Genomic DNA, 15812 nt, shown 5'->3' with positions numbered 1-15812 from the left:
TTTTTCTCCAGAGCTGTCTCTTTACTGAACTCTAACCCTCATAGATAGACTCTACTCCCCTTCCTCACACCTACCACCATTTTGCTATTCTGTTTATTACAAGACTGTAATGTTCACCTTCGCTCCTGACTGTTACTATTGTAACAACTGTTTACATGCATCTTGCACTACTCACCTTGACTGAATATTGATTTGCACTGCCGACTGTTTATTCACAGTACCAATTGTTTACATATACATTTGCAATAACGTACTTTAACTGTAATATGCAATTATCTTCCACTGCACTTTAATTCAGATAGCTTCTGTCCAAACTTTATTTATTCATTTTATAGTAAAATCCATCTGTATATATGCTATTGTACATAACTGTAAAAACCTTTTTTTATAGTAATATCCACCTGTATATTATATTCGGTAGATTTCCAGCTGTAAATTTAGTTCATAACACTAGTTATCTGTATATTATATTCATCTATTAGTAAGATTCTGTTTATAACTTATTCAGTAGAAACCCATGTCCTGTATTTATGGAACCATTATTTATCCTGCACTTGCTGCTATTGGTTAGACCTAAACTGCATTCCGTTGCCTCGTACCTGTACCTGTGTAATGACAATAAAGTTGAATCTAATCTAATCTAAAATTAGAAAACATGCAGCAAAGTAAAACTGAATTTTCAAAAGAAAACAACAGAACCAAGACCATGACAGCAACATTTAAAAAATGAAGTTTTAGCCTTCAGCGGGGGTTAAAAATGTATATAATTATTTCTCAGAAAGAAAAAAGTACTTTACAGTTATGAATAATAAATATTCATATTCAAATGAAAGATATACATATTTCAAGCTAAATAGATGGAAAAGAAAAAAACAGCAGCAGGGTTGATAGATATATATAATATTAACAGTACAAATAGATTTTTGATCTTCTTTACACTTATTGATCTTTACACTTACTGGGCGTGTTTGGAGCAGCAACGTTTCTAAAGTCTAACAGCAGATAAAACAGCTTCAGCTTTATGTTAAAGATCTGTCCTATGACTTCACGCAGAAAGAGCAGGAAAGAACTGGAAAATGTTCTTATTTGACAAAACATGCTGAAGACAAAAAACAAAACAAACAAAAAAAATTTATAGTTTTGTCAAGATAATTCATCTTTATCAATATATGAATAAACTTGAGGCAAGGGCTCTAAAACAAACAATGGGAGGATATTAAGGATAAGATTTTGACTTTAGTTTTGTCAGATGTTGTAGTTACAAAGTTTACCAAAGGCAGCAACCAGCCCAAAAAATATTCAGATATTAGTGAAAAATCTTTAAGTGGGGATCTGTTGCTCCCCAGTTAAACTTTGAGATCTGAATCATATTAATGACAAGAATCTCTTATGCAAGCAGCTTTTACCATAAATATTCACAAACTAATTGGAGAATTTACATATGTTCTTAGCTGTTAACAATATGTTAAATGGACTACCAGAAATTGTACCAAAAAGATTTATTGACCTGTTATAAACAACAAATTATTACATTTAGCACATATAACCTACTGGGTGCAGTGACTATGGGAGATGACCAATCTGCAACTTAAGCTGCAGATTTTTAATATTACTTTCACCTATGACCCCCCCAGATTTGTTTCATAAAGTATTGCCACTTGGGACAGTTAAAAACTTCAGGATGCCAACAAAAAAATTACAACCAACAGCTGACTTTGAAAGATGTTGAACACTATATGCAGTGTTCTATATTTTTGAATATATAAGGAAGGCCTACTAATAAAACAGTTTAACTGTAATAAATTCTAGTAAAATATGCTGGGCGAACCCCAACCATCTGTTGATGCTGTCATTAAGGCAGGTGCGTTCGCTGATGCGTGGAAAATTCAGCTTCATGAAACCAGCAAACCTCCCACACTAGCAGGTGCCACAGTAGTGGTGGTGGCCAAGGTTAATCCAGGGATGGCTCCACAAAGATAGATAAATGAATGACCTACCGATGTGAGTTGGAGCCAACAGCTAAGAGGCATTTTTATTTCATAAATCTGCTTTGTTTGTTTTTTTGTTTTTTTCTATGCCACTTCTCTATTAAGGTTAGGTTTTTACATAGAGCAGCTCTGCAACATTTTCTAAAAATAAAGTTATTTTCTTGCATCTTTTCTTTCACCAAGTACTTTTTTGTTATTATCTAAGCTTTGTTGTTTGATTTTTAACATTTCATCTTATTTCATTTCCGCTTTTTTATATGATTTTTTTTTTTTGCTGCTTTCCTTACTCAAACAAAACAATTATAATAATAAATTATTTAATAATCCAACTATTATGTTTCCATTAAGAAAACTTCTTCATCTACAATACAGCCTTCACATGGTAACAAAGAACAGACCCCTATCTTACAGCTAGATCTTAATGTTTTGTTAACCCGATATTGAAAAAAAAAACAATTTCTGGGCCGTTACAAGATAGGCAAGTAAACAGGAACATCATGCATCTTGTCCTTTAATACAGAAGGACTTCCACTGTGTCATTACTCTTATCAGAAGAGAAAAAAAACAAACCCTTCTCTAAATGCACCGCTGCAGTTTATCAGTTCTTTAGGCGCAAATTACAGGAAACCTTTGCCTGGAAATACTAGCATGCATATCGGCCCATATGGTGGGTATGTTCTGTCATATGGACAGCTGGGACCCCTGCTGACATAGCGGTGGCTGGGGTCAGTGGTCCCATGAAGCCTCAAGTGGACAATAGCAATCAGATTTAGAGCAGATGAAATTGGTTTACCCTTGTCAACTGTTTTTTTTAAGAAATATTGCCCAAAGAGGCACTCTTTTTACGATATAAACCATTCATATTAGCAATTTCATAGAAAAAATATACAGTAGAATAGCCAACATGTGTTCTGAGTCGACAAAGAAGAGATTGTAGTGATTATAAGGATTCTACAAATAAGCTTTTCTGTTTTGGGTGATGATTTATCTGTCAGTCATCACTGACTGACAGTTAAATCCCCTCCCTTCTGTCCCTTCGTGTCTCTAGAGTTCATATATTTAAATCAGGAATGTGAAAACCCCTTCAGCATCACCTAGTCTTAAAAAAGAAGTAAACTTTCATTTTAATCACGTCATTTGCCATTTCAGGTTGGCTGGAAGCAGCTTTTTAAAGGTGACTGATTTCATCCCAAACATAATGTGAAACCTGACCATTTCAATAAAAACCACCACAAATCGAAACACATGAAACACATGTACAATACCATTACATGAATGGAAACTGGCTTGTATTTATATAGCTCTTTTTACAGTCAGGAGACTTGACCAAAGGGTTTCACACTCACACTGATGGCGGTGACCCACATTGTAGTCACAGCTGCCCTGGGGCTCCCTGACAGAAGGAAGGCTGCCCTACACAGGGGCCACAGGGCCCTCTGGCCGCCATCTGTAGGAAGTACGGGTGAAGTGACTTGCCCAAGGACAAGAGACTGAAAGGTGGTGCTGGGACTTGAACCAACTTGAACCACCTTTTTCTCTCCAGCAGACCAGATATCTGCAGTGGTTCAAATATACAGCAGGCCCTCTGGCTGCTGCTTTTATTAAAGTACTAAACTGTAATAAAGCCGACGTGGGAAACAAAAGGATCCTAACTAAATTAACATCTCTGTTAGATAATGTCTCTCACCCCATGCACGAAGCTGTTGCAGAACTGGAGAGCTCCTGCAGTGACAGACGGCTGCACCCTAAATGCACCAGGGAGCGTTATCACATATCCTTCCTCCCAGCAGCTGAAAGACTCTATAACCACCACTGTTTCCAACAACCTCGATAAGTTGTTACATTCATGCTGATTTTGCTCAGTTTCTACCGTAGTCAGTTTAATGACATGCTGCTGTCATTTTGCACATCTTTGATGTTGCTGCTATTTTAAAATATTGTTACTGTAAAAATATCCACAGCTGTATATTGGTTATTTATTCTCCAGGTGCACGGTTTCTATATTGTTAAAACACTTACACAGTACAATATTTTATTATTTATTTTTTAACTCTTCACTATTATGTTATTGTTATACATTTTTCTAAGGTCCATATTCATGTGACCATTTTTTAGTCTCTTTGCTGCTGTAAACACCAGAATTTCCCTATTGTGGGAGAATAAAGGGATTTTCTATTTCTATTTCCATTTCTATTTTTAACGTGTCCCAATAGACTGTATTTGAAATATCAGAACAAAGGGGATTGAGTAAAAACATGTGCACAAAAATAAGAACTTCTTAAAACTTTGCACAACTTTAGAGTTACTTATTTTTCTTGTTGCTTTGCTTTATTCTATCACATAATTTTCCCTCAAAACCATTAAAGCTTGGTTTTTTTAAAATGTGTTGGTTTGAAAGGGCTATAACATACTGTGCCATAGAACCTTTTATGAGCCTTAGAGTGTCTTTTAATCCTCAGTTATTGGAATAAAAAAAAACATCTCAAGGCTTTTGTTGTGTTTGTTCAGCAGGTTGTCATCTTTGATGATCAGTACAGAGGGGACTCATCAATACAATGAGATGCGTCAGCATCCAGGGACATGAACAATTTAATTACAATATCTAACACTCCATCACTGCTGTAGTGATGTAAAAAAAAAAACTGCCTTGCAAAATACCTGTAGAGTTTATAACCACAGCTTCATTTATTTAGCTGTGGCTACATTTATTCCACCAAGCAGTAGATATTCTAATAAGGGCTTCATAGTTTACGGTACAATTATGAGGTAAAATCTGCCTCTAGCTCATTATTAACATAAATGAAATTTCCCGTGAAGGGATAAGTAAATTAAACGACTAAAGACTGAAGAGGCAATGAAACAGTTTGTCCAAATTGACAAGAGCTGGAGATCAAAATAATATATTTATTATTATTATTATTATTTTGTGATCATGATGAAAGTTGATTGTCTCCTTTTTTGAACTTCATGCAGCGATAAATTCACAACCAGGGTTTTTTTTTCATGATCAAGTTTTAAATAACAAGAAACAGAACTTAAAAATGAGCTTCTTGCCTAGAAGGATCTGCACAAATTAATGTGGTGCAGCCCAACCATCATTTGCTGCTAGGGTAAATACAACACTGCCCTCTGGTGTCCAATTTCATATAATATAACTAAAATCTCAAAATTACATTGAATGATGTTTTGTAAAGGTGACCAGTAGGTGGCGCTCTGTGGCTACTATTGAATTGATCAACACCATAGATTATAGTAAAGATGCATAATGATAGCGTTCACAGGAGGGACAGGTCCATTTGGATTGCTATATAGTTTTCCATTGCTTAACAGGCAGAAAATAAAGAGAGGAACTTTCTAAGAGAACAATGATTTCTTTACTTTCTAGAAATTCATAAGTTTAAATACTTCAAAAATACTCAAACATACTTCATATTCAATACATTTTTATAATATTTAAAAGGTTTTTGTTACTTTTTTTTGTGCATGATTTCAACTGACCAAGAGAAACATTATAAACATTAATCACACATTGGCTGATTTTCTGACGCCTTTTTTCTATCGATTATATGTGAAAATACAACATTTAAGTTGAGAATATTACATCAGACCAATATTTTTTGATAACAACAGTGTTTTATACCTGCACAAAGGTTTTATTTAAGAAGGTAAATGAATCATCAAAAGAATGCCTTATATAACTTATTAAATAGAAGTTATGACTAAAAACATAAAGATGGCAATGGAAATCTGGGATTAAGCCTATAATTTGTGGAGTCATGACCTGGGTTCTGAAGAAACCAGCCTTGGAGCACCATGCTCACTGTGCAGAACGGGGAAGACAGCTTGATGTTTTGGGGTCATTTTACTATGAATAGGACACAGAATATTATATTAAAAGGAATTACACGTAAGAAGTTAAGACATCAGCCAGGAAGTATAAGTTTGGACAATGACCTGATCAAACTGGCTAATTGGTGACAAAGTTTAAAGGGTTAAAGATTTCAGACTAAGAAAAAGGCTGCATGAAGTTTATTAACTTCGATAGTTTCCTTAAATTTATCACATCACTGCATTTATGTTAAGATGTAAAGTAACGAAGATAATCAGACATTTGCAGATTTAGCAAATCAGTTGAATATAGAAAGTGGGAAATCTTATGAACACAGCATCATGCCTTCTTTAGTTCTAGAGTTGACGTTGTTCCTGGCAGATTGAAACAAGGGACACAAATGATGTCCTGTTAACCGAGACTTTTTTCCTATATGAACACTTTCATTATGACTTGATTTCGGTGTCTAGAGTTAGCTCAAAAAGTCAATGGATGTTTAACAGGTAGTTAGACAACCAACACTCTGAGGATATACTCTATTAAATAGAGTCTATTTAACTTCTAGAACAATCCCTCAGTGATAGGGCATGTTCTAATACAATTAAGTACAGTTTGACTGATAATATATTTAAGGTGATCCTCCTAATGAGCCGGGCTTGTCTTTGTAAAAAACTTGAACAGAGCTGAAAAAGGAGATTTGGACTAACATGGCCTAAAAACCCAGCTCAATTACTTAGTTCTGTTTGGAGGAGTTGGACAAAATTAGAATAAACTGAGTAGCTTACAAATGGGTGCCTAAGAACATTTATAGCAAATAAACCAAGTAAAAGAGCAAATTGTCATCAAATAAGAAAACTCCCATTTTCATCATTACAGCGGGTGAAAATAAGTATTGAACATGCTACAATTTTTCTCAGTAAATATATTTCTAGAGATTCTTTTGACCTAACATTTTCACCAGATGTTGATAACAATCCATGCAATCCACACATACACAGAAATCAAACCATCGATGTCCACAAATTAAGGTATATGTAATAATGTGGAATGACACAGGCAAAAAGTATTGAACACACTTGCTGAAATTTATTTAATACTTTGTACAAAAGCCTTTGTTGCCGACGACAGCTTCAAGACACCTCCTGTATGGAGAAATTAGTCGCATGCATCACTCTGGTGTGATTTTGGCACATTCTTTCACACAGTTTTCAAAATGTAAAGGTTTCGAGGGCTACTTCTATGAACTCTAATCTTTAGTTCTTTCCATTTCTATTGGATTCAAGTCAGGTGAGTGGATGGGCCCTTCTTGCAGCTTTAATATCTTTCTTTGAAACCAGTTGAGAGTTTCTTTGGCTGTGTGTTTGGAGTCATTGTCTTGCTGAAATGTCCACCTACGTTTCATCTTGATCATCCTGGTAGATGGCAGCAGATTTTTATCAAGAATGTCTCTCTACATTTTCCCCTTGTCCTTCCTTCAATTACTTTTAGTGTGCCAGTGCCATATCCCCAAAAACAGTCCCACACCATGATGTTTCCACCTCCAAACTTCACTGTTGGTGTTTTTGGGGTGATATGCGGTGCCATTTGACCTCCAAACATGATGTGTATTATTGTATCTAAAGAGTTAAATTTTTTCTGACTATATTCTCCCAGTATTTCACAGGCATGTCTAAATGTTGAGGAGCAAACTTTAATTGAGTTTCAACATGCTTTATCTTAATTAATGGAGTCTTACGTGGCGATCTTGCATACAGGCCATGGCGGTTGAATGCATTACTTATTGTTTTTTTAAGTGTACCTGCTAATTCCAGGTCTTTTTGAAGCGCTCCACAAGTGGTCTTTGAGTCTTGGACAACAATTCAGATAATTATTTTCACTCCTCTGTCAGTAATCTTGTGAGGAGCACCTGTTTAGGATCAGTTTATAGTGAAATGATCTGTGAAATGATTCTACTTCCAGATTATGGCCCAAACGGTGCTCACTGGAACATTAAGAAGTTTAGAAATCCTTCTGATACCAACGCTATCATTATGATTTGCAACAATAAGGTTGCAAATGTCTTGAGAAAGCTCTTTACTTTTAGCCATCATGAGATGGTTCTTGTGTGATACCAGAGACACCTTTTTATAGGCCATCATTTGGGACTGAACCAGCTGATATTAATTTGAACGGATTAGAGGATTGCTTTCTAATTAATGAGATATTTCAGCTGGTTTCAATGCTTCTCGTGCCTTTTTGCACCTCCCTTTCTTCACATATTCAATATTTTATCCCTGTGCCATTCCACATTATTACACATAAATTAATTTTTGGACATCAGTGGTTTGATTTCTTTGTATGAGTGGATTGCGTGGATTCTTACCAACATTTGGTAAAAATGTCATGTCCATATATTTACTCAAATATATTTACTGTGAAAAATGGTGGCATCTTCAATACTTATTTTACCTGATGTATATGCAACCCATTCAACACATATGACAGCCTTGAAATTCCCCTCCCCTTCATAACACAGTCTTCCTGTTAAGCATTGTCATATGATCGACATTACAGGAATTACTAACGAAGCTCTGTGTCCTCCAGATAATATAACATAGACACATGTTGGTGAATATACCGTGATGACCCATCCCCCACCATCCATATCTCAGCCTGATTCCTGTAGGCTCTGCAGCCTTGACCGTTATATCCATCCCATGTAAAATACGGGAAAATGTTAACATGGCAGATATTGAGGTGTTTGCATCTGTAACTGGAAATCCAGTGTGATGATGATGATGGTGATGATGCTCCTTCCTAGACATCAACTCTCTTTATTTTTAGAAACTGTTGCTGTTGTAATTTACTGGAAATATGCAGGGATAATGGGATATTTGCATGGTTTTAAAAAGACATATAGGATGAATCTTTGCTTGAGCTATAACCCTCGGAGGCCTAGTTTTCTGACAACCTGGCTGAGGAGGAGGTTATCTTTGTTCTTTCCTCCTAAGTGAACATTCTGGTAGCTGGAGCTAAACCTCTTATTAGTTTAACCATTCAGAGTTGGCTTGTAGCTGGAATCTCTGCAGCTGATGCATTTGAATGGAACAAGTGGATCAGGACAGAATGGTGGTATAGTAATTGAGAGCAAAACAGGGCGAGGGACCCAAAATAAAGACCCCTGGTAAAGTGTAAGTCTGTCGAAGGCCCCATGGTGTGCAGAGCAATCTTAGCAGATTGGTCTCCATCCTTATGCTAAAATCCTCTCTCCCCCTTTCCTCTTCCTTCCTTCATTCTCCTCTGGGCCCTCAGGTCACCCAGTGAGCATGCTCAAGCACAGGTCTCTCCATGACAAAGGCAGGCCGAATGTCCCTTTCCTAATAAATCATGGGGACATTAACAAATATGTGCCTTGCGAAGAAAAGAGCCCAACAGCTCCCATCCCTGTGGGGATCTTTAACTCTGATAGCATACAGCTTTGATTAGGGGGGGACAATAACACCGTGATGGCTGAAAGTTCACCCCTGTGGTGTGGATACTTAAAAAAAAAAAAAAAATCAGTATTCATTTACCTGGAAAAATTTAAATATCAATGTTTTAAAGCCTAGACAAAATTAAGGCTTAAAGTGTTAAATTAAAATGAGACCATAATGTTCTGCAAATTATTTATATTTAAGGACTCCTTCAAGGTATAAAGAAAAAGAGGTTTAAAAAAGCTATAAGAAATGTATATCTTACTATTTTGTTCTCATATTTAGGTATACATCTTGATTATTTCTCTCCAAGCAAATTACAGGGCTAATCTGAAAGAATCTAAACCCATTGGGGTATTAAAGATGCTGTTAGCTCAAAATCAACATCATCTTCCTCTTCACTACTGCAGACAAGATGAACAGATCAGTAACACAAGATGCAAGTTTTATTTTAAATGAGAAAGCAATAGCAGGGGTTGTTTCTCAGAAGTGAAGTGGTTAGGATTGCTTGCACCAAGCAGTACTTCAAATTACGGCTATCACTGTCTTTGTATGTTTTTTGCTGTTTTTGAACTCGTAATGTGGAGCTTGAAAACACACACAAAGACCCAAATAACTATCTTGTGGTCAGTGGCTTCGCTTCAATTCTGTTGTGAACAGATTGGGGGAAACCAGAAAAATGTGTCTGAAAAATGTAAATCAAATTTAACCATGAGAAAAGCTTTCTTGTTGATTTCTTTACCTTGTAAGTAACAAAAAAAAACAAAAAAACATGAAGCATGCGAGGGGGTTATAATTACCGAGGAACAAAGCTGTTTCCTTTTTAATTGATAAAAAGCTTTTCATATTTTTCTGTGTTGATCAGCAGTTAACGGTTCTTATTGAAAGATTTGGTAAGTAGTTTTCCACTTTTAATAAAAAGAAGTTCATGTTGATGCAGGTTTAAAAAAAACATTTTTTTCTTTATTAAAAAGTTTACATTTATGTAAAAAAAAAAAAACAGATTTCTACCTTGAAATCTGCACAAAAAACACATTTTAAAAACAAATGAAAGTATAGCAGACTGGAAATAAGTGTCCTATTTGATTAGAATACAGTCCCTGAATATCTGTGTTGTTTCTGTGTAGACCTGTGTATAGTGCTTAGTCTTGTCCAAGGTTGTCTTGGAAAAGAGTTTGTACATCTGAGAGGAATGCTTTGGGTAAAATGAAGGTTAGTTAACAAAGAAAGTGACACTAAAATTCTGTCTGGCATCTCTCAACAAAATATGACGACCCCTTTCTGTTCTGATATGCCTCCTAACTTACAAAAAATTATCTGAAGAGGTTCATGAATGATTCATATTTGTGGTCCATGTCCTCTGGTCGCCCTGCTAATCTTTGAAAGATAAGACAACCGGTGAAATCATGTGAGCATTAATGTATGATAAACCACTACCATGCAGCATTTGGTGGATATTTACACGGAAAAACAGTAAAACAGGAAAGAGGTTGGAGTCTGATGTACTAATTACAACCGTGTGTGAAACATGCTGAGAATAGAATATATGTATAGCACTTTGGTGAAAATAAAAACACAAACAAATAAAAATGTTTTTTTATTTATTATGTGAAATACTCAAATTTTTTTATTTTAATTTTGTTGTATTCAGTTCAATGGAGTTTATTTATATAGCGCCAATTCACAACACATTTCATCTCAATGCACTTTACAGAGACAATTATTCGCATAATTTAGTTATGTAATTTAGTTTGTTATTATCCAAACTGTAAAAACATAAAGGTACCACCCTCCTAGGCTGGATTTTTACAAATAACAACTTTAAACTGAAAGGATGAACATTTTAAGTAGTATACTCATCAGCTCCATCATTGCAGAAAACAGATTAGGGTTTTAGAGGGTCATTAGAGACCCTACAGTTTACTGTAAACAGTCCCTATAAAACAAATGGAAATGGACTATAGCTTCAGGGCTTTGTCCTCCTTCAGGAGCATCCACACAGCACTCACAGAGTTAAAGGAGGTACTGGGAAACATTTCATATTCATAGGAGACTACTGCCACCACGTGAATGAAATAATTGGCCTTTAGTGGACTTAAGCTGCAAGCTATAGTATGTGTTTTAGCCCTAAGGCCTCAAACTTTCTGCCTGAGTGTATGTTTAGAGGGAAGACATTAGCCTGAAATGGTAGTTTCTCTCTGAACACCTGAAGTAACATCCAAGTATTTTGGGGTAAAGGCGATGGAAAGGGTCTCTTTGTTCTTTCTCAGGTTTTTTCAGATTAAATGAATACCAAAAGTTTATTTCTTATTCGTTATTTTGAAAACACGCATCAGCTCCGAGGTTTTGAAAGGCCAGAGGGTGCTGGACTGGGTGCCTTCTTAGCCCCTGAAGAGGATCCTTTTGCTGAGCTCATCCCACTAATTACCTCACCAGTACACTGTAGAAGGAGCACTCCTGCTAATCAGGATGAACTGAAAACAAGGCTGGACAGGAAAAAAAAAAGAGGGAAACATGGATGAACCAGAGATGAAAGGATGGACAGCCTTTCAGTGGAAATGAGTGGCTCAATTTTAAAGCCTTGCTGTTTTAAAAGCTTGGATGGTTTCAGAAAAATCTTTCACTATGCAAAACATGTGCAATTCCTTCAGAAACTCTTATTAATAAAAATATAAAGAAGCAGCCACAAACTCCTGATGTTTATAATCTGCAATTATTTCTTAAAACAATGTGCACTTACATTATATACTTTTTATGATATCATTATGATATAATATCTTATGACCAGCTATTGCATCAAGTTAGAAAAATAAAAATTTCTAAGAATGCTCTTAAATCAAAATTTGACAGGTGCCATTTTCTACGCATGATATTATGCTATTTCTTTATATCCAAAACAGTCAAAGAAATATACCTTCTGCATATCTGGGACCGCATAGACTGACCAGAGGACACACAAAAAAGAAACTGTTGATTGTAAATAAAAAATCACTGTAAATTTCAGGGTTAAGTCGACAAAGAAGGTCAGCTATCCAGACATGAACTAAAGCAATAACACTCAGACTCAAACATACTTTAACACTGATGAAAAAATGGAAATGAGAAATGTAAGACACAAAGGTGATTACACAATTGAAAATAACATCGTAATAAAAAAAACAAACACATTCAAATGTCAATGAAAGCAGCAGCAGGATTTAAATTAAGCGAACGGCAAAGGCAACATGCCTCTGAAATGGCAGAGAACATGATGCCAGCCAGCAAAGGTATTAGTTCGCTCTAGATTACCAAATGATTTAGTAACAAAAAAAAGGTAAATAAACTTGAATAAGGTTTTTGCCATTAAATAATTGCCAAATTCTGAATTTTCTATTTATTTTAAAAATAATAGAAATTTAGCTATATAACAAATTTGTGACAATATTTATAACAGTCAATGATAACATACATCATTAGGAATCAGTTGTAATGGAAACAAGAGCTTTCCAAAGGTTCCTAGATGTAGGTCTGCATTGAATGTTTCATAACTGGCACTGAGGGAATGCACGTTATCTTGGCTGTTCTCATAGTTGGAATAATTGGCAACAAGGGGTTAATCTGACCAGTACTATGTGATTATGCACAAGTTAAAACCATACATAAAGTAAAGATATAAAAAAATTATTGTCCCTCCTGAGAGAACTTTAACAGCTTCACATTGGCTGGCAAATAGATGCTCACAATTACAAATAAAAAAGGTTTAAAAAAAAAAGGTTTTATTTCAAGGTATAGTTAAGGATTTTTGTGAATTTTGGAAAAGACCCACCCCCTTCACTTTAAAAAAATCCACATGGCGAACCCCGCACCGGCTCCTAAGAGGGAATGCCTATTAAACGCGTGCAAGAGCATGCACAAGCCCATTTCTCATCAAGCATGCTCTGTTTAAATTTGCTGTTTGCATCACTCACATAGCTTACTTTTCAAAAGAAGATTTGCACTTTTTCCACCATGTCAGACTCATCACCAGTAAGTTAAAATGGGGACAAGCACGTTGGACTGCCTTATGTAAACATATCACCAGAATGATTGACATTTAGGAGGATCACTTATTTCTATGATCCACCCGGAAAAAGAACATCCTCCACTATACCTTTAAGGATGCACAATACTACCACAAATATCAGACATTGGTCATTCACCAATAGTGACTGTAACTATTAGTGAACGACCGACTGTTCACCAAAAGTCACTGATAAGGAAAACTTACCAAAAAGGAAATGTTTTTGTGACAAACAGGTGAAGATAATCCCTGCAGAAGAGGGTCGTGTGCATTGGTGCATGAGTCTGCCACAGAAGAAAGTCACTGGTAATGATGCTCTTTGCAATAACTGCACAGGACAAGAGGGAAGAAATTAAACAGTGTCTGAAAGTGGATCTTAGGTAATAAATATCGGTATCAACCAGCTGAGTTGTAAAATTTTGGCGTATCAGCAGATTACAGTATTGTGCATCTTAGTAAGAAAACTAAGAAGTGCAGGAAATTCTTCTACCCCCAATTTTCTCATTTTAGATCTTTGAATTGTAACTTTATTATCTTGTGTTGAATGAGTCCTCTTCCCTTTTGACATATAATAGGAGGATTTTCCCAAAAAATCTCCATACGTAGCCAAACAGAAAAGTGTCAACTGATCTATAAGATCTAGCTTTGTGAAAAGACTTGATTTTGTTCTTGGCGTCACCACATGTGGTTAAACACATATAGGGAATGAACAGCAGTCACCAAAACCCTTTATTTCAAACAGAAACTCAAAGCACATCGAAATCGCTAAAACAAACAGTTTTTGAAATGGCTGCCTTGGAGCTGGGCTCATTTAAGGTAAGTTCTAATAAAGCGGTTCAACTTTAATAAGACAAAATGTTTCTCGGGTTCATAGAATCCAAATCATTGAAAATGAAGGAAAATACTTTAGCACCTCGGTTTTAATCTGTGACAGAAAAGAAATCAGTAGCGCTCATGGCAACAGGCAGCATGTAGGCGACATCATCATTGGTGGATAACCTAAAGAGAAAAGGAACAACCTCGAACATATAGGGCCCTCCAAAGCCACTGGCAACTCTGGTAGAAATATGACTAAGCCTTTCAAATAAATTCATTTTCTACAGAAGTGTGATGTCACTCAAAATAAATCTCACCTTCCAGTAAAGTCATTTAACTAAGGCAAAATAAGAAACAGTTGGTTTAAAGAAGCAATTATTGACACTAATTTATATTTAATACGTTGTTGTTTGCCAGGTATAGAAATATGCAGGGATCCTAAAAATCCTAAAAAATCAAGTTATATAGTCTCTTTCCTTCTGTCTTTAAAACGGAAAGAAAACAATTAGAGGGAGAACTAGATGGGTTTTTTTTCTTTCCGAGAACTCCTAAAGGACAAAAAGGTAATTTTCCTTTAAGTTTCAAATTTTCTTTTAGTTAATTTGTGTGTTGTTTTTTTACTGTTTTTTTTTTTTTTATATACCTGATGTCTATTTTAGTTTTTTTTTCTATTTTAATTTAAATTGTATTGTCAGTTGGTATATGTACAACATTTTAGTGACCTTCCTTATTCTAAAGCGTTTTACAAATAAAGGTTGCAGTAAAAAACAAAACAAAAAAAACACCCAGAAGAATTCTACAAAACTAGGACAGTTTTACCAAAGAGAGAGTTTAAATTTGCTACAAAAAGAAAACATTTTAAAAAACGTTTTAATTTTTTTAAATTATTTTACAATTTGTATTGCTTTAATTAGAAACAAAATAAAGTATAAAGATCTGATGTGTCTTTACAATAAAAAAGCAGGGAAATGATAAGCTTTGTTCACAGCAACAAGTTTAAATGTCTCTTATTTTCACAGCATTGTAGGAACTTCAAATTGTGTCTCATAGTTGTCTTTAGTTCTTTTGTCTCTTATGTCAGTGACCACACACAAACTTCCCCATCCTTTCAGTGATCCAACTCTTCAGACACACCTGCTAACAGAGCAGTTCCCTCTGCTCCTGATGCTCAAACACACACAGATACGCACAGAGAACTGGTGTTAATTACTGCATCTTTCTCTTTGTCCTCTCCGTAATCCTTGACATCCTATTGTTGGTCACACGTGCCCACTCCTTCATTATTCTCAGCCTCCCTGGCCCCTATAAAACCACCCCTGAACCTCTCCTGGAAGAAGCAAGGGGCAAAAGTGTGCTGCACCACAAAAGGGAACAGAGAGAGGGATGCAATTAGCCCCTGTTGACAGTCAGGCCCGACGTAGGCCGGGAAGCATGGCACACAATGGGACAAAGTTTCATACAAGACCTTAATGCAAACAGAGGAGTGTGCAGCTTTTGTGTTTGGAGCTGGTCTAATCAAGGGCCTTTTTGTGACTGAGGAACAAGTGGTGATTCGTTTTACTTATTAGTTAGTCATTAATTGGGGAGCGTTACTGCAGAGGCATCAGGGGAGATGGTGATTTATACAAGCTGGATGAAAAAAAGAAATCATCAGCACGGTGAGCCTTTAATTGAATCCCTTGCTAGTC

The sequence above is a fragment of the Cyprinodon variegatus genome, unplaced genomic scaffold, assembly GCF_000732505.1.
Source record: "Cyprinodon variegatus isolate N-32 unplaced genomic scaffold, C_variegatus-1.0 Scaffold414, whole genome shotgun sequence".
In the NCBI taxonomy this organism is placed as follows: domain Eukaryota; kingdom Metazoa; phylum Chordata; class Actinopteri; order Cyprinodontiformes; family Cyprinodontidae; genus Cyprinodon; species Cyprinodon variegatus.
This window is presented reverse-complemented; position numbering follows the sequence as displayed.